Consider the following 20,724-nt stretch of genomic DNA (forward strand, 5'->3'; position numbering starts at 1 on the left):
GGGCTGCGATGCTTATGTGGAAAAGTTTCATCCTGATAAGCTCGAACCCAAATCGGAGAAGTGCGTCTTCATAGAATACCCAAAGGAAATTGTTGGGTACACCTTCTATCACAGATCCGGAGGCAAGATATTCGTTGCTAAAAATGGATCCTTTCTGGAGAAGGAGTTTCTCTCGAAAGAAGTGAGTGGGAGGAAAGTAGAACTTGATGAGGTAACTGTACCTGCTCCCTTATTGGAAAGTAGTTCATCACAGAAATCAGTTCCTGTGACAAATACACCAATTAGTGAGGAAGCTAATGATATTGATCATAAAACTTCAGATCAAGTTACTACAGAACCTCGTAGGTCTTCCAGAGTAAGATCTGCACCAGAGTGGTGTAGTAATCATGTTCTGGAAGTCATGTTACTAGACCATGATGAACCTACGAACTATGAGGAAGCGATGATGAGCCCAGATTCCGCGAGATGGCTTGAGGCCATAAAATCTGAGATATGATCCATGTATGACAATAAAGTATGGACTTTGATTGACTTGCTCGATGATCAGCAAAGCCATGTTAAATAAATGGATCTTCAAGAGGAAGACGGACACTGATAGTAGTGTTACTATCTACCAAGCTCGACTTGTTGCAAAAGTTTTTTAACAAGTTCAAGGTGTTGAATACGATGAGGTTTTCTCACTCGTATCGATGCTTAAGTCTATCTGAATCATGTTAGCAATTGCCACATTTTATGAAATCTGGCAAATGGATGTCAAAACTGCATTCCTTAATGGATTTATTAAAGAAGAGTTGTATATGATGCAACCAGAAGGTTTTGTCAATCCTAAAGGTGCTAACAAAATGTGCAAGCTCCAGCGATCCATCTATGGACTGGTGCAAGCATCTCGGAATTGGAATATACGCTTTGATAAGTTGATCAAAGCATATAGTTTTATATGGACTTACGATGAAGCCTGTATTTACAATAAAGTGAGTGGGAGCACTACAACCTTTCTGATTAGTATATGTGAGTGACATATTGTTGATCAGAAATGATGTAGAATTTTTCTGCAAAGCATAAAGGAGTGTTTTAAAGGAGTTCTTTAAAAAGAAAAGACCTCAGTAAAAAGCTACTTATATATTGAGCATCAAGATCTATTGAGATAGATCAAGACGCTTGATAAGATTTTCAATGAGTACATACCTTGGCAAGATTTTGAAATAGTTCAAAATGGAACAGTTAAAGAAAGAGTTCTTGGCTGTGTTGCAAAGGTATGAAATTGAGTAAGACTCAAATCCCGACCACAGCAGAAAATAGAAAGAGAATGAAAAGTCATTCCCTATGCCTCAGTCATAGGTTCTATAAAGTATGCTATGCTTTGTACCAGACCTATTGTATACCTTGCTCTGTATTTGGCAAGGGAGTACAATAGTGATCTAGGAGTAGATCACTGGACATTGGTCAAGAATATCCTTAGTAAGGACTAAGGAGATGTTTCTCGATTATGGAGGTGATAAAAGAGTTTGTTGTAAAAGTTACATCAGTGCAAACTTTTACACTGATCCAGATAACTCTAAGTCTCAATCTGGATACATATTGAAAGTGGGAGCGATTAGCTAGAGTAGCTCCGTACAGAGCATTGTAGACATAGAATATTTGCAAAATACATACGGCTCTGAATGTGACAGACCCGTTGACTAAGCTTCTCTCACGAGCAAAACATGATCACACCTTAATACTCTTTGGATATTAATCACATAGCGATGTGAACTAGATTATTGACTCTAGTAAACCCTTTGGGTGTTGGTCACATGATGATGTGAACTATGGGTGTTAATCATATACAGATATGAATATTGGTGTTAAATCACATGACGATGTGAACTAGATTATTGACTCTAGTGAAAGTGGGAGACTGAAGGAAATATGCCCTAGAGGCAATAATAAAGTTATTATTTATTTCCTTATAATCATGATAAATGTTTATTATTCATGCTAGAATTGTATTTACCGGAAACATAATACATGTGTGAATACATAGACAAACAAAGTGTCACTAGTATGCCTCTACTTGACTAGCTCGTTAATCAAAGATGGTTATGTTTCCTAACCATGAACAATGAGTTGTTATTTGATTAATGAGGTCACATCATTAGTAGAATGATCTGATTGACATGACCCATTCCATTAGCTTAGCACCCGATCGTTTAGTATGTTGCTATTGCTTTCTTCATAACTTATACATGTTCCTATGACTATGAGATTATGCAACTCCCGTTTACCGGAGGAACACTTTGGGTACTACCAAACGTCACAACGTAACTGGGTGATTATAAAGGAGTACTACAGGTGTCTCCAATGGTCGATGTTGGGTTGGCGTATTTCGAGATTAGGATTTGTCACTCCGATTGTCGGAGAGGTATCTCTGGGCCCTCTCGGTAATACACATCACATAAGCCTTGCAAGCATTACAACTAATATGTTAGTTGTGAGATGATGTATTACGGAACGAGTAAAGAGACTTGTCGGTAATGAGATTGAACTAGGTATTGGATACCGACGATCGAATCTCGGGCAAGTAACATACCGATGACAAAGGGAACAACGTATGTTGTTATGCGGTCTGACCGATAAAGATCTTCGTAGAATATGTAGGAGCCAATATGGGCATCCAGGTCCCGCTATTGGTTATTGACCGGAGACGTGTCTCGGTCATGTCTACATTGTTCTCGAACCCGTAGGGTCCGCACGCTTAAGGTTACGATGACAGTTATATTATGAGTTTACATGTTTTGATGTACCGAAGGAGTTCGGAGTCCCGGATGAGATCGGGGACATGACGAGGAGTCTCGAAATGGTCGAGACGTAAAGATTCATATATTGGATGATATGGTTAGGCCAAGGGGTCAAGCCCATGAGACTTTAGGTCGGTGCAAAAGGAGTTTTGCGGAGGCCAGGGGGCCAAACGCCGGAGACCCTGGCGTCTGGCCCTGGGCCAGACGTCGAGGCCCATGGCGTCTGGGCCAGACGCCAAGGATTGTGGCGTTTGGTCCTGGAGTCCGAGTGGGACTCTTGCCTTTCGGGCAAAACCGACTTTGAGGAGGCTTTTGCTCCAAGTTTCGACCCCGGGGCTCAACATATAAATAGAGGGGCAGGGCTAGCACCAAAGGTACAACAAGTTGATCCACGTGATCTATTCCTTAGCCGTGTGCGGCGCCCCAGCCACCATATTCCTCGATAATACTGTAGCGGAGTTTAGGCGAAGCCCTGCTGCTGTAGTTCATCAAGATCGTCACCACGCCGTCGTGCTGACGGAACTCTTCCCCGACACTTTGCTGGATCGGAGTCCGGGGATCGTCATCGAGCTGAACGTGTGCTCGAACTCGGAGGTGCCGTAGTTTCGGTGCTTGATCGGTTGGATCGAGAAGACGTACGACTACTTCCTCTACGTCGTGTCATCGCTTCCGCAGTCGGTCTGCGTTGGGTACGTAGACAATACTCTTCCCTCGTTGCTATACATCACCATGATCTTGCGTGTGCGTAGGAAATTTTTGAAATTACTACGTTCCCCAACAGTTACCTTTGTCATCGGTATGTTACTTGCCCGAGATTCGATCGTCGGTTCCTTATACCTAGTTCAATCTCGTTATCGGCAAGTCTCTTTACTCGTTTCGTAATGCATCATCTTGCAACTAACTCATTAATTACAATGCTTGTAAGGCTTATAGTGATGTGCATTACCGAGAGGGCCCAGAGATACCTCTCCGATACACGGAGTGAAAAATCCTAATCTCGATCTATGCCAGCTCAACAAACACCATCGGAGACACCTGTAGAGCATCTTTATAATCACCAAGTTACGTTGTGACGTTTGATAGCACACTAAGTGTTCCTCTGGTATTCCGGAGTTGCATAATCTCATAGTCTGAGGAACATGTATAAGTCATGAAGAAAGCAATAGCAATAAACTAAACGATCATAGTGTTAAGCTAACGGATGGGTCTTGTCCATCACATCATTCTCTAATGATGTGATCCCGTTCATCAAATGACAACACATGTCTATGGTTAGGAAACTTAACCATCTTTGATTAACGAGTTAGTCAAGTAGAGGTATACTAGGGACACTTTGTTTGTCTATGTATTCACACATGTACTAAGTTTCCGGTTAATACAATTCTAGCATGAATAATAAACATTTATCATGATATAAGGAAATATAAATAACAACTTTATTATTGCCTCTAGGGCATATTTCCTTCACGTCTTCCTCCTCCTATCATTCAAAATCAAAGTCTAAGATTAAGGGGTTGGGCGCATGCTCCAAGGCAACGATGGCGGGCGGGCGAGCTCCAGCATGACAAGGACGGCACGAGGGAGGCGGGCACTGGGATTGCCATTGCAAGTGCGTATACGTGTGCGTGTGTATGGGTGCGTGCGGGCGTGCGTGTGTGCGCAAGCGCGCGCGCGCGCGCGTGTGTGTGTCCACTCCTCTTGTTGTGGTAATTGCTTCAACTGTATTCAATGTCCCACCCCTGTTCTATATGGCGTACCACATGGGCGGTCAACAAAGGCCAACGCTAATCAATACAAGTCAAGGAGGTCAACAATAGTCCAAGCAAATCCCATGGGTCAAAGCAAGCCACCTCGGTCAACGAAGGCCTAAGCAAATCTTCATGGTCAAGGAGTCAAAGGACAAAGAACACATAAAAAAGTCAAAGGAGCAAAGAAAACTTCAGATAGTTTAAGGATTATCTCTTAATGGGCTACAACCCACATTTAGGCCAAACTAGGGGCATATGGGCCAAAGGACAAAAAATTACCAAATTCTACCCTCCCACCTCCTCTTCTCAAGGACCCCTAAAAATCTCTTCTCAAGGGTAGCATAATGTCAAGGATCCCTAGACTATATGAGACACTCATGTGCATGTAACTCATTCACCCCCACCTGAATAAACTCAAGAGGAGCCCCCCCCCCTTTGATGGAGCAAGTCTCGACAGGAGCTTGAGAATCGTAGTCTCAGACTAGTCATAAATCATAGGACCACGGAGGTGGCAACACTAGTATTCCGTGCACCGAGCACCACTCTGGACGACTGTCTTATGACCTTCTCATAGGACGTAGGTAGCGCTCCACAAGCCAGATGAATCTATTTGAAAAACATTGTTGTATCACTTGTACAGGTTAGGGACAGAGCCGGAGGGCATGTGGTCTCAAATCCTGCGCAATAAGTATTTGCACTCGAAAACACTAGCCCAGACTACCATCAGACCAACTGATTCACCGTTCTGGAAGGGACTTATGAGAACGAAGGATATGTTCTTTCGTAGGGTCAAATTCTTGGTTGGCAACGGAATGTCAACAAGATTTTGGGAGGATACATGGTTAGGAGAGACACCTTTGGCCTTACAATATCCTACCCTTTACAATATTGTGCAACGTAAGGAAGATTACGTAGGTATCATCCTTCAAACTATTCCCTTGAATATCCAGTTCAGACGTACGTTAATGGGTGCGAGATGGACAGCCTGGATGCACTTGGTTCGGAGATTGATTGAAGTTTGACTCTCCGACGTGCCGAACTCTACACAATGGAAGTTAACTAAAAATGGGATATTTATGGTGAAATCCTTTTATACGGATTTGATTAATTCTGGCCCCCTCTCAAGGTCACTTAATATATGAAAGGTTAAGGTTTCTTTGTGGATTAAAATTTTTATGTGGTTTGTCCACAAGCAAGTAATATTCACAAAGGACAACTTACTTAAGAGGCGATGGGTAGGCAACTCGCGGTGTTGTTTTTGTGCTCAGGATGAGACAATACAACATTTATTCATTGATTGCCCACTTGCCAAGTTACTTTGGAGAACGATTCATATAGCTTTTAATATTAATCCCCCAGTAGATATTGCGTCTTTGTTTGGGACGTGGTTAGCTGGGGTTGCACAGATTACGGCAGCTCGTATTCGGATTGGAATATGTGCGTTACTATGGGCTATATGGAACTGCAGAAATGATATGATTTTTAACAGACAACACAACTTAACTTTTTTGCAGGTTATCTTCAGAGCTACAGCTTAGATCCGTACGTGGTCCTTACTCACTCCTATGAACTCCAGGGAGCCTTTGGTTACTGGGTGCAACCAATGGGAGATGATGGCTCGAGCTATATTCAACCGGTTCGGATGGCGTTCGCATAACAGGATACATGGCTAGAGTGCTTGTCCTTATTATCACCATATCGGTTGTTTTTAGGCCCTTTCTATTTTGTCAGATTTATGTGCTTTGATTTTGTTCCGTTTGCGAGTTGTAAGACCTTTTGAGGATACTTTCTGAATTTTTAATAAAAGGGTCGCATGCATCATCATGATGCAGAGGCCGGGGGTTTACCTCCATTTAAAAAAAAAAATCACTTTGTCGTGTGTACGGCGAACCTTTGCTATAAGATTGTTGTGCATACCCCCGCCAACTCATCACTAGCCATATTTTTAAGGATATTCCTCGTCGAAAGTTATTTCTTGATCAACAACTACGACTAAACTAAACTACTCCTACTAAATTGTCTAACAATAACCACGGCGGGAGCATGAGCGGTTGCGGGCCGCACCCCGGCACGGCGGGTGATCTCCTCCTCCTCGGTGTCGACCAGGGTGAGGTGCTGCCGCGGGAGTTTCTCACGGGCAAGCGTCACGGCCACATCATCGAATTCCGGGTGAATTCGACCCATGGGACACAGTACGCGTGGCGTGGGCTTCAGGGCCCTAGTACCACTATTGAGCCATTGTAATGAGAAATAATAATCTTCATAGTTCCTTGAATAACTGGTACCACTTACGCCAGATCAGCGTATGCATGATGGCATGATACTCACGTGAGTACAACAATGGCCGTCGAGAAGAAAGTTTACATGCATGCTTTCCTGCCTGCGAGGTTCCCAAATTCACATGACGTACGTTTTTCTCAAAGAGCTTTTGATTAGCTCGGGCGAGAAACACAAACCGAATCACATAGAGCTGCGTGCCGACACAATCTTGTCCTCTATGCTTTGCAACTTGTCTGACTGTTTGGCGGGTTCTGAAAGAAGCCCTCCGCAGGTTGGCCTCCACGTCCGCGTAGTCCCTGCCTCGCTCCACGTCGAGGCTATTCATTTCATGGCCGAGAGCCGCTCGCGACGTGGGCACCGCCGCGGCCACCTCGTCACGGGTTGGCTCGCGCGGAGCGTGACCTATAAAATGTGCCCACTCACTCAAAACAATACACCAGCAAACACTCGGCGACACACGACAAACAGCAACTACTACCAATCGTCTAGCCGATTCTTCCCTTGCTGCAGCATCTGTAACTTCCTTCTCTCCTTCGTCCACCTTCCGCGGCTGATTAATGGCAACCATGATGACCATGAGCTCCTTCGCCGGTGCCGCCGTCCTGCCGCGTGGCTCGACCGGCCACTTCGGTGCCCAGTCTCTGCCTGCGCTGGGCCGACGCAGCCTCGTCGTCAGGGCACAAACCGATGGCCCGAGTGCACCACCGCCAAACAAACCCAAGGTACGATGTAGTATCAGTTAAGCTTAAGCCTCTACATAGTGTTATTCGGTTCAGTGCCAGGTTTCTGATGTTTGTTTCTCGCACAGGCGAGCACCTCAATTTGGGACGCGCTCGCGTTTGCTGGCCCCGCGCCTGAGCGCATCAACGGGCGTCTGGCCATGGTGGGCTTCGTGACTGCACTCGCCGTGGAGGCAGGCCGCGGCGACGGGCTCCTCTCGCAGCTCGGCAGCGGCACCGGGCAGGCGTGGTTCGTCTACTCCGTGGCGGTGCTGTCTGTGGCGTCCTTGGTGCCACTGCTCGCGAGGGCAGAGCCGGCGCCATCATGAATGCCAATGCGGAGCTCTGGAATGGCCGCTTCGCCATGCTCGGTCTCATCGCGCTCGCCGCCACCGAGATCATCACCGGCGCGCCCTTCATCAACGTGTAGAACTAGCTTTGTCATGGACCGGATAACACAACCTATAGCTAGTAGGACATGTAAATGATGAGAACTGATCATCTTTCATATTCTTTGTAGTTCTGTACTTACTAATTAAAGACAGTTCATACTACCGGAGCTACTTTGTTCTAACTCGAGATCTTCTTTGATAGTGATGTCCACTACTGAAATTTGCTTCTTTATCGAGTATTTCCTCCGTCCTAAAATAAATGTCTCAATTTTCTTATACTCGATAAGGGCCATTTCAACTTAGCAAAGTCAATACCTAGTGTTAAACCCGGTAAAGGATGTTTGGCATACACTCTTCACACAAAGCAGGGTATGCTGAGTTTCTTACTCGGTACAGGCTTTCCTGAGTATTACCTTCGTCCTGATTTATTGGTCTCCTTCGTATTAAGTGTCAAATTTTGATTATAAATTTAACTAACAAAATGTCAATGCATGTAATAAAAAATTATACCATGTCAAATACAAATCCATCGATATAACTTTTTTTGACATGCATTAATATTTTTTTATTAAATCTACGGTCAAAATTTGACACAAAATACGAGGGTACCAATAAACCGGGACAGAGGTAGTATCAAACGAGGGTATTCGGCAAAATGAAGTGTTTGACGATGAAAATGGTACTAGCAACATGTCGCGTCTCAGCTGCTTTGCTGAGTTTTTCTTTACCTTCACCAATGGTCATTCAGCACACAGATCGTGTGCTTGTTTCCTATGTGTACTTTTATTAAGTACAATACGTATAGTGTTGCAATATGGACACAAGAAATGGCATAGTGTAGTTCAGTAGTTGTAGCAGGGGATTAGAGGAAGTGAAGGCGTTAGGTTTGAGTCCTGGTTGTGCCACTTTTTTTGTTGGGTTATTTTTTCAATTTTATTTTTCATTTTATTTTGTTTGTTTAACATGCGAGGAAGTAGAGGTTCGAGCCCCAACCTCCACTTTTTTTTTAGAATCAGAATGCAGTTTTTCACACTTGGTTTGCATTTGATAGAATTATTAAAAAATAATCCCTTTCTCAAAATATCAACGAGCTCCATGTTGGCCTGAACAAACTAAAGACCACCAATATACAAACATCAATAAGCTTCATGTACCCTCGGTTTAAATTTAAATTATATCAACTAAATGCCTAGAAATTCACTCTATGACTTAAATTTAAATATAGCAAACGAACCTCGGAGAAGGTCAAATTGTGATGGTGTATGTTTAGATTTTTTTAAGGTCAAACGTTGAATCAACCGGCACTTCACCTTTAAACCTGGCCCATTCCCTCTCGAAATTTAAATTCTTTCTCCAAGCTGGTACGATTTCCAAGCAGTATATGTCATAACTTTTGCAAAACCTTCTCAAATGTTCATACTAAAGAATAAAATTAGTAAAAAAATCAATCTAATTTTGCCAACTTTTTCTTGCACTTATACAATTCAAATTTGAAATATGTTCACTAAATGCCTGAAATATGCACTAAATGATATAAATATAGCAATTGAATCCTGAAAAATGCTAAATTGTGGCTTGGAACATGTGATGATGTATGTTAAGCATAGGAAAAGTTTCAACATGAAACAATGAAACAACCGGTCCCGATGGACAGGAAGGGACACAACCCAATGGATGTCGACGGCCACGCCGAGCAAGCCCCGGCCCTAGCCCTCTAGCCACGGCCTAGGCTACCTTGGACACCGCCATACTCATGGCCAGTGGCGGAGCTACGTGAGGGCCAACACGTGCCCTAGCCCGCCCAGCTCAGCATGATTCTCTTTACTGTACATTCAGTTTTAGGCCATGAAACGTCAAACCATGGGTAATCTTCTGTAGCTTGGTTAGCCTGGCCCACCCAACCTTTTGCTTCAAGCTCTGCCACTGCTCATGGCCATTGACACCGATCCGCCAACGGCATAGCCGCGCAAGGGAGCTCAACTCAGACCGACACCACGACCGAACCGCAGGTCAGCAGAGCACAACACGGAGGCACAAACTAGCGCGGACAAATCGGCCTTCTAAACATGCTCGTCGGCAGACGTCATCCACCAACAGAGGAGCCTCGCATGTGCAACAAGGAATCCTCGCCCCAGCACCACGCCGGACGCGCTCCAAGCTACACGAGCCAGTCCTACCGAACGCTGCCCGCTGCCGCACGCCACCCAATAGGGGAACAATGTGCGCTGCTGCCGCACGCCGCCCAAGAGGGGAACAATGCGTGCCTCAAAGGCCAGGATCAACGACCGCAGCTAGAACCGCCGCCAGTCGAGCGTCCCTGTGTGAGGCACTCCAGCCACACACAGGGACGCCCTTCATCGGCGTCTAAAACTAGCTTTGTCGTGGACCAGATAACACAACCTGTACCTAGGACATGTAAATGATGAGAATTGATCATCCTCATATTCTTTGTAGTGCTTATAGTACTAATTAAAGACGGTTCATACTACCGGAGCTGCTTTGTTTCTCGTTCGAGCTCTTCTTTTTATGTACTGAAATTTGCTTCTTTGTTTGAATTCATTTTCAACTTAGACAAAGTCTTTACATGTTCCGCATACACCCTTCAGAAAAAATCGTAACCTAGTGTTGCCTTCGGTAAAGGATGTTTAACATACACCCTTCACGAAAGCTTTGCCGAGTATCAAACGAGGATATTCGGCAAAATAAAGTATTTGGCGGCTAGACGATAGAAATTGTAATTGCCACGTGTCTCAGGTGCTTTGCTGAGTTTTTCTTTACCTCCACCAATGGTCATTCAGCACACAGATCGTCTGCTTGTTTCCTATGTGTATTTGTATTAACTACAATATGTGTAGCGTTGCAATATAGACACAAGAAATGGCATAGTGTAGTTCAGTAGTTGTAGCAAGGGAATTAGAGGAAGTAGAGGTGTTAGGTTTGAGTCCTAGTTGGGCCACTTTTTTTAGAAGTGTTGGATTTTTTTATTTTTTTGTTTGTTTAACATGTGAGGAGACGTTCGAGCCCCAACCTCCACTTTTTTTAAAAGAATCAAAATGCATTCTTTTCACACTTGGTTTGCATTCGATAGAATTATTAAAAATAATCTGGTTCTCAAAATATCAACAAGCTCCATGTTGGCCAGAACAGACTAAAGACCACCAATATATAAACATCAATAAGCTTCATATACTTGTAGTTTAAATTTAAATTATATTAACTAAATGCCTAGATATTCACTCTTAAACATAGTAAACAAACCTCGAACAAGGTCAAATTGTGATGGTGTATGTTTAGATTTCTTTTAAGGTCAAACGATGAATCAACCGGCACTTCACCTTCAAACATGGTCCATTCCCTCTCGAAACTTAAATTCTTTCTCCAAGCGATTTCCAAGCAGTATAAGTTATAACTTTTGCAAAACCTTCTCAAAATTTTACCTCGCATGTTGATGTTTTTTAGATCTTGTTTGACGTTTTTCTATAAATTAAAAATCGATAAGCTCCATGTGCAGGGTTGGGTCTTGGCACCCAGATGTTTGAATTCATTTTATTTTCTTGAGTAAAGCCCACCACGGACTAAAGAATAAAAATAGTATTTTTCAATCCAAATTTGCCAACTTTTTCACGCACTTACAATTTAAGTTTGAATTATATTCACTAAATGCCCGAAATGCACTAAATGATATAAATATAGCAATGGAACCCTGAAAAAAAATGCCAAATTGTGGCTTGGAACATGTGATGATGTACGTTAAGCATAGAAAAAAATGTCAAGATAAAACAATGGAGCAACCAATCCCGGTGGACGGGAGGACACAACCCAACGGTTGTCGACGGCCACCGTCGAGCAAGCCCCGGCCCTAGCCCTCTAGCCTTGGCCTAGGCAAGCTTGCACGCCGTCATGCCCATGGCCATCGACTCCAACCCACCAACAGCACAGCCGCGCAAGGGAGCTCAACTCAGACCGACACCACGGCCGAAACACAGGTCAGGAGAGCACAATGCGGAGGCACGAACCAGCGTGGACAACTCGGCATTCTGAACATGCTCATCGACGGACGTCATCCACCACCAAAGCCCCGCCTGTGTACCAAGGAACCGTCGCCCCAACACCACGCTAGACGCACTCCAAGCCACGCGAGCCAGTCCTACCCAACACTGCCCACTGCCATACGCCGCACGCCGCCCACGAGGGGAACAATGCGTGCCTCCAAGGCCGGGAGCAATGGCCGCAACCAGATCCGCCGCCACCCTAGCGTCCTTGTGTGTGAGCCACTCCACCCACACCTCCATGATGCCATCGCATTGTCGTCGTGTCCACACACATGCGCTTAGCCACCACGCCGTCGTTGGCCACCAGGTCAGGACCGCGCCCCCACGTGCTTGAGGCCCCCGCTACCCGAAAAGACATGCATGCGGGAGGAGACGCCCCGCCACCACCGCAGCCACACAGGCTTCACCCGGCAGCGCAATGGGGGGGGGGGGGAGGAGAGGGAAGCGGAGGAGCGACACACTAGGGTTGGCGCCCGAGTCGCTCGTTGGAGCGACATGGGGACGAGATTGGAATGGGTGAGATTCATTCTATGCATTCATGTGTACTTCTCTCGGAGAATCACAACGGTGGAGTGGTTTCGGTGATATGGGACATTTGGAAGACAAACAACAAAGTGTGCTTCTATGAGGGAATTTCCGCAGGAGCTATTTGACATCATTCACTTTATATGTCGTTACAATGATGATAGGACCAGTGTCCAAAAGGGAAAAGCGATGGTGATTCTTCGATGAAAATCCAAAAGACTCGTGGTGGTGATGACTGAGGTGTTTGATTGTGGCAAAGGATAGCCATCGGTGGAGCGGCGGATTGCGAGTTTGCAGACATTGCATCTTATTCAACACCTTGAGACCAAAAAACACTTGAGTGATCAACACTGTGATATCATATTTGGCACAATGCCTAATGATTTCCTTCAGCCAGATAAACCTCTAATTGTCTTGTTAACAAGTCTTGACATTGTTTGTTTTGTGCTTTCTTACCACATACACTTAGGGCGTGTTTGGTTACCTGTACCGTTTTTTGCTACTTTGCATACTTGTCCCAGTTGGGCCTGGCTGATCATATACAGGCTAAAAACCAACATCTGCATGTTGATTGGGTGCCTACATCGCCTCTAGCCTGAATGTGCTAAATTGAAAGGCTTGTTGTTTGATTGGTTGCCTACAACACGCAGTTCAACTATTAGCATTCATTCATATCGACCTAGCTCTCCTATATTAACCCACCCCACTAACCCAGCATCGCACTCAAACCCTCTCTGTTTCACCACCTCTCCTCTTCCACCTCTCTGTTTCATAGCCTCTCCCTCGCCATGAACTCTAACTCCAACCCCAACCCTTTCCCCTGGGGCATTGGATGGAGGGCCTTCTTCCTTTGGTGCTCGCTCGGTGACCGCAAGAAGTTCGAGCAAACCATGGAAGTGTGCTCGAACTTCAGCAGCTGCGATGACATGCACAAGGAGGCCGATGTTGTGCTCAAGAAGGCTACGCCGGACGAGCTGAAGACACTGGTTCCCGACCCAGCCGAGGGCGCGATGTTAGCGGACAACCTGTGTTGGGCCATGAATCAGGCATACTTCGGCGACGGTCGACAGCGGGCAAGATGGGCCAAGTACAGTCAGTACAAGGCGCCTCAAGACTAGCGTGCCGCAGCGTACTGGAGTAGTACGTTCGGTTCGCTGAAGTCCGATAACGACGATGTGCAGATGGTGGCCAGGGCGCCGGCGACAGGCGACCGTGCAAGACCCATCGTTCTTGACGAAGACGATGAGGAAGAAAAAAAGATGATTACGCTCCCCCGCCGCTCGAGGCGACTCCAGGGTCACTGCGGCTAGATAATCCAATCCCCACCCCCGATGTAATCGAAAAATAACCTATGAGCCGTAGATGCAGAATCGATTGATGTGCTCTAATCGAATCCTCCCCCCTCCCCCGATGTGTTCAATCCCCCCTACCTCTTCAATGGCGTGCTCTAATCAAATCTAGCCCGAGTTGAAAGCAGTGAATGTACAGAGACGACGAGGTCTTACCGCCATGGCCGATACGCTCCGGTGGAGGTCTAAAGTCGTTCCGGTGGTTGCTGCCGCCGTCTTCGATCGATTCGCAGTAGAGCTCACGTGGTCGCCGCCGTTGCCGCCGCCGGTGTGAGTGGGGAAGAGGGGAGAGAGTGGTGAGGAGGGGGAGGTGAGGGTAATTTATGACGACGCATCTCGAAACAACGCGACGTCTCGGGACCGTACCCATGCGTGCAACTGCCCACGCCCGCGTGCCTAGGGTTGCATCGCTCGGGCCTGGCTAAAGAAAAACGGCCGATTTGAGCGTTCCCAGGAATGCAGGCCCAAAGGTGCATTAATCTTCGTGCTATGCAGGCCCAATAGTAAATGTGGGTAACCAAACGGGTCTTTTTCTTCCTGCACGGACCTGGCTGAGGCTAATGCGACCAACCAAAGTGTCCTATGTGGTCGTCTTGTTTTTTTTTTTTTTGAAAGCCCTATCACTATGTGGTTGTCTTGTTAACAAGTCGGGAGACCCCTTTCATAAAAAGAAAAAATAGTTACCACTTTACCGGCAAGAATAAAGTTTACATACCCACACTAAAAAAGAATAAAGTGTACATGCTGCCTTCCTGCGGCCGCCACGGAGATCTCTCTAGTGCTTTTGTTAGCTTGAGTTAGAAACAAAACCCGAATCACATCACATAGTGCTGAGCGTCGATACAAGCTTCTTGTCCATTCTGGAGTCCTCCTGAGCGTCGATACAAGCGTTCAGCAGCCCTGCGCCAGAGCGTATCAACGGGCGCCTTGCCATGGTAGGCTTCTTCGTGACGGCGCTTGCGGTGGAGGCAGGACGTGGCGATGGGCTCCTCTCGCAGCTCGGGCAGTGGCACCGGGCAAGCGTGGTTCGCCTACTCCGTGGCGGTGCTGTCCGTGGCGTCGCTGGTGCCGCTGCTTCAGGGCGAGAGCGCCGAGGGCAGAGCCGGCGCCATCATGAACGCCAACGCGGAGCTCTGGAACGGCCGCTTCGCCATGCTCGGACTCGTCGCGCTCGCGGCCACCGAGATCATCATCGGCGCGCCTTTTATCAACGTGTAAACTAGCTTTGTTGTCTCGACCGGATAACACAACATATGTAGCTAGTACTAGTAGGACATGTAAATGATGAGAGCTGATCATCTTTCAAATTCTTTGTAGTGCTTATACTAATTAAAGAGAGTTCATACTATCGGAGCTGCTTTGTTTCTCTTCGAAACTTCTTTGTATGAAAAAATTGGCACATAGACTAAAGACCACCAATAGACTATAGATCAACAAGCTTCATGTACAAGCAGTTTAATTTAAAACATATTTACTAAATGCCTGGAAATTCACTCTATGACTTAAGTATAGCAAACAAACCTCGAAGAAGGTCAAATTGTGATGGGGTGCACTTAGATTTATTTTAAGGTCAAATGATGAATCAACCGACACTTCACCTTCAAATTTGCCATACATAAATTCTTTCTCCAAACTGGCCCGATTTCCATGCAGTATATGTCATAGCTTTCGCAAAACCTTCTCAAAGTTTTACCTTGAATATTGATGCCATATGATGATACCCTGTCAGGTTTCATGTTTTTAAGATTCTATTTCTCGCTTTTTTTATAAATTAAAAATCGATAAGCTCCATGTCCGGGGTTGAGTCTTGGCACCCAGATGTTTGAATTCATTTTCTTTTCTTAAATAAAGCCTACGCACATACTAAAGAATACCGATAGTATTTTTCAATCCAATTTTACCATTTTTCTCATGCAGTCACAATTCAAATTCGAATTATATTCACTAAATGCTTGGAAATGCACTAAATGATATAAGTATAGCAATCCTGAAAATTGCCAAATTGTGGGTTGGAACATGTGATAATGTTTGTTGAGCATAGAAAAAGTTCCAAGATAAAACAATGAAGCAACCGGTCCTGCTGGACGGGGGCACACAACCCAATGGCTGTCGACGGCCACCATCAAGCAAGTCTCGATCCTAGACCTCTGGCCATGGCCTAGGTGAGTTTGCACGCCGCCATGCCCATGGCGATCAATGCCGATCCGCCAATGGCACAGCCGTGCAAGCGAGCTCAACCCAGACCGACACCACGACCGAACCACGAGTCGGGAGAGCACAACACGGAAGCATAAACCAGCGCGGACAAGTCGGCCTTCTGAACCTGCTCGCCGACAGACATCCTCCGCTACCAGAGGAGCCCCGCCTATGTAGCAAGGAACCGCCACCCCAGCACCAACCTAGACGCGCTCCAAGCTGCGCGAGCCGGCTCTACCCAATGTTTCTCATTGCCGCACGCCACCCAGGAGGGGAACAATGCGTGCCTCCAAGGCCAGGAGCAACAACCGCGGTCAGATCCGCCATCAGCCGAGCGTCCCTGTGCGAGCGTCCTTGTGCAAATCATGGGCGACGTCAAGCACACTGTTCTGCATATCTAATCGGGTGTGATAATGGGGGCTTCACACACATTTCAGCTCGGTTCATCGTGTGCGATACAGGCACATGGTTTCTACTTATCTTATTGCTTTTATTTGAAATAAAAATAATAAAAAATCTTCTAACCATGTCTTTCGAGATGACTATTCTTAAGCAGACAAAATTTCTAACAGACGACAAGAGAGACATGAGTCTACCAAGATTGGTTACTAGTGATGAGAAGAGAAAAGAATGGTTGTGAACAATGATTCATCCATGATATATGCTTCATAGTTCATACCCATTGCAATGCGAAAATTGTGAATCCGAAGAGCATCTCAATGATTAAGGTTAGTATAGTATAGATCTAACATAAAAACTTACAATAATGGTGATAAATGCAATGATAGTATTAAGGTCATAGAATTAGTGATTCGTGAATGTTCTGGTGAGACTCTACATCAAATAAGAAGTATGAGGTTAGAATGTATTTTACTTAGTATGATCTATAATGATGTGCATCCTATTCATTGGTCCTGCCTAGTTAATTTATATGATAATGCATAAGTGATCAATGACCGAGAGTGAATTGCAAACGCCTTGGGAAAAAAAATCTTTTGCAGCCCTCACAGAAAAATGAAGAAAAAAATGTACACCATGAAGAAAACCTTTGATGCAATAATTGGGAAAATAAAATGATGAAATCTACACTTACCAAATTAACTTGCAGGAAAATAATGAGGTTGACAAAGAGCAGCATTGTAACGCCCACGATGCGGCTATATCTCTCACGTGTCGAGGCACGACTTAGAGGCATAACCGCATGGTGGTTTAGTCGCAAGTGGGGTAATGTTCACACAATCCCATGTACTGAATAAGAATGGGATAAAGAGTTGACTTACAATCGCTACTTCACACAAATAACAAGTTAAACATATATCATCTAGAATACAATCAAGGTCCCCAAATACTAGATCCCCGATCGTCCCAACCGGGCACCACTACTGATCATCCGGAAAAGACACATAACAACGATCAAGATCTTCATCGAGCTCCCACTTGAGCTCGTTTGCGTCACATGCACTGGTATCATCGACACCTGCAACTATTTGGAAGTATCTGTGAGTCACGAGGACTCAGCAATCTCACACCCGCGAGATCAAGACTGTTTAAGCTTATGGGTAGGAAAGGGTAGTGAGGTAGAGCTGCAACAAGCACTAAGCATATATGGTGGCTAACGTATGCAAATAAGAGCGAGAAGAGAAACAACACAACGGTCGAGAAGCTAGAAGTGATCAAGAAGTGATCCTGAAACTACTTATGTTCAAGCATAACATAAAACCGTGTTCACTTCCCGGACTCCGCCGAACAGAGACCATCATGGCTACACACGCGGTTGATGCATTTTAAATAAGTCAAGTGTCAAGTTCTCTACAACCGGACATTAACAAATTACATCTACCACATAACCGCGGGCACGACTCTCGAAAGTTTACACCCTGCAGGGGTGTCCCAACTTAGCCCATCACAAGCTCTCACGGTCAACGAAGGATATTCCTTCTCCCGGAAAGACCCGATTAGTCTCGGAATCCCGGTTACAAGACATTTCAACAATGGTAAAACAAGACCAGCAAAGCCGCCCGATGTGCCGACAATCCTGATAGAGCTGCACATATCTCGTTGTCAGGGCAACACCGGGTGAGCAATCCGTACAACTAAAACCAAACCTCAAGTTTCCCCGAGGTGGCGCTGCAAGAGGCTCTAGTTCGGACCAACACTTAGAGAAGCACTGGCCCGAGGAGGGGGGGTTAAAATAAAGATGACCCTCGGGTTGGCCGACCCAAGGGAAGGGTAATAGGTTGTTAGGAAAATATAAAACCAAGGTTGGGCCTTGCTGGAGGAGTTTTATTCAAAGCGAACTATCAAGGGGTTCCCATAACACCCAACCGCGTAAGGAACACAAAATCAAGGAACATAACATCGGTATGACGGAAACTAGGGCGGCAAGAGTGGAACAAAACACCAGGCATAAGGCCGAGCATTCCACCCTTTACCAAGTATATAAATGCATTAATTAAAATATAAGAGATATCGTGATATCTCAACATATCTATGTTCCAATATGGAACAAAACTTCAACTTCACCTGCAACTAGCAACGCTATAAGAGGGGCTAAGCAAAAGCGGTAACATAGCCAAACAACGGTTTGCTAGGAAGGTGGGTTAGAGGCTTGTCATTGCAATATGGGAGGCATGATATAACAAGTGGTAGGTAGAGTGACATAGCGATAGAACGAACAACTAGCAAGGAAAGATAGAAGTGATTTCGAGGGTATGGTCATCTTGTCTGAGATCCCGCAAGGAAGAAGAACGAGTCCATGAAGAATACAAACTGACGTAGTCGAACAAATCCTCACAACTCCGGAACGAAACCGAAGCTAACGAGAGTAGCAACCCAGAAAGAAGCAAGCAACATAGTAAACAACCATCACATAAACATGGCATGATGCACAACCAAGTATGATGCATGTCCGGTTTAATGAGGCATGGCATGGCAAAGTGCACAAGCAAAACTACAAGTTAAGTGGAGCTCAATATGCAACGAGTTGCATATTGACGAAACGCCACATGACTTATTTAGTTCTCTCCCGTTTATGTACCCAATAAGGTTAAATGTTATTAAACATGGCAAGAGATAAAGTATAATAAAACTATCTAACTAGGCAAGTTTAAATGAGGCCGGAACAACACGCAACAAGTCCGGAAAAACCTCATATGCATATTATGAATTTGGTACTGTTCTGCCCTAAACCATATTTTATAGTTATTAAACATGCAAAGTGATGCCACCATGTTAAACTGGGCATTTTTCTACCCCATTTACATATAAAGTATTTAAATCCGAGCTACGGTTTTTAGTTATGAAATAAAACATTTTAGCATGGCAATTAAGCAAAATAAACTCAAATAGCAATTTAAACATTTTAAAGATGGATGAAAGTTGGAAATTATTAATCTACACAAAATTCTAAGCATTTTACATATATAACTTATTTTAATATGATGCACGATTGGTGAGTTATTAAATGCATGATGTTGGAGGGCTTTTCTGCAAAACTGCAGTGCATAGGATAATTAGACAAATTCGTTCAGGGAAAAAAACAACATGGGCCAGAATAGTGGGCGCATCATATTACACAGTGCCCATGGGCGAGGGTTTGCAAGCGGTGCTCACCAGCGTGGCCACTGGGCCGGGGCAAACTGGGCCTTGCTGTAGATGGGCCGGACGCGGGGCCCACGCACGGTCAACGGGCAGGTGCGGATCGGGGACCTCCCGATCGAGCGAGGCGGCGGCGACTTCAGTGCTCCGGCGAGCAGGTGGCGGCGCGGCCGAGCGAAGGGCGTCGGAGGTAGGCCGATGCGGTGGGGACAGCCCGGATCCGGGACGAGGGGGTTCGCCGGGGCCGGTTCCAGGCCGGATCGAGGCGGAGACGACGAGCACGGGAGGCGTGGCCATCACGGCAGCTGAGAGAGTCCTGGATTAGGGGGTCCTCGGACAGCCGGACTATATACTTTGGCCGGACTGTTGGACTATGAAGATACAAGATTGAAGACTTCGTCCCGTGTCCGGATGGGACTATCCTTTGCGTGGAAGGCAAGCTTGGAAATTCGGATATGTAGATCTCCTCCCTTGTAACCGACTCTGTGTAACCCTAGCCCCTCCGGTGTCTATATAAACCGGAGGATTTAGTCCGTAGGACAACAATAATCATAATCATAGGCTAGCTTCTAGGGTTTAGCCTCTACGATCTCGTGGTAAATCAACTCTTGTAATACTCATATCATCAAGATCAATTAAGCAGGACGTAGGGTATTACCTCCATCAAGAGGGCCCGAACCTGGGTAAACATTGTGTCCCCCGCCTCCTGTTACCCGATACGTCCATTTTGCATCATGCTTGTATATCGATATTTAATTATTTATTGCATTATGGGCTGTTATTACACATTATGTCACAGTACTTATGCCTATTCTCTCTTATTTTACAAGGTTCACATAAAGAGGGAGAATGCTGGCAGCTGGAATTCTGGGCTGGAAAAGGAGCAAATGTTAGAGACCTATTCTGCACAGCTCCAAAAGTCTTGAAACTTCAAGGAAGTCAATTTCAGAATATATAATAAATATTGAGCGCAGGAAGTTCACCAGGGGGGCCACACCCTACCCACGAGGGTGGGGGCGCGCCCTACCCCCTGGGCGCGCCCCCTACCTCGTGGGCCCCCTGGTGGCCCTTCGGTGGCCATCTTCCGCT

The 20,724-nt window shown here is 45.6% G+C and overlaps 2 pseudogenes; both read left to right on the forward strand.

The window, feature by feature from the left end:
• Positions 1 to 7,257: 7,257 nt before the first annotated feature.
• LOC123107084 (low molecular mass early light-inducible protein HV90, chloroplastic-like) lies at positions 7,258 to 8,077 on the forward strand (annotated as a pseudogene).
• A 5,925-nt stretch (positions 8,078 to 14,002) lies between these two features.
• On the forward strand, positions 14,003 to 15,187 carry LOC123101356 (low molecular mass early light-inducible protein HV90, chloroplastic-like; annotated as a pseudogene).
• Positions 15,188 to 20,724: the final 5,537 nt, after the last annotated feature.

This window comes from Triticum aestivum, chromosome 5A (assembly GCF_018294505.1).
Source record: "Triticum aestivum cultivar Chinese Spring chromosome 5A, IWGSC CS RefSeq v2.1, whole genome shotgun sequence".
In the NCBI taxonomy this organism is placed as follows: domain Eukaryota; kingdom Viridiplantae; phylum Streptophyta; class Magnoliopsida; order Poales; family Poaceae; genus Triticum; species Triticum aestivum.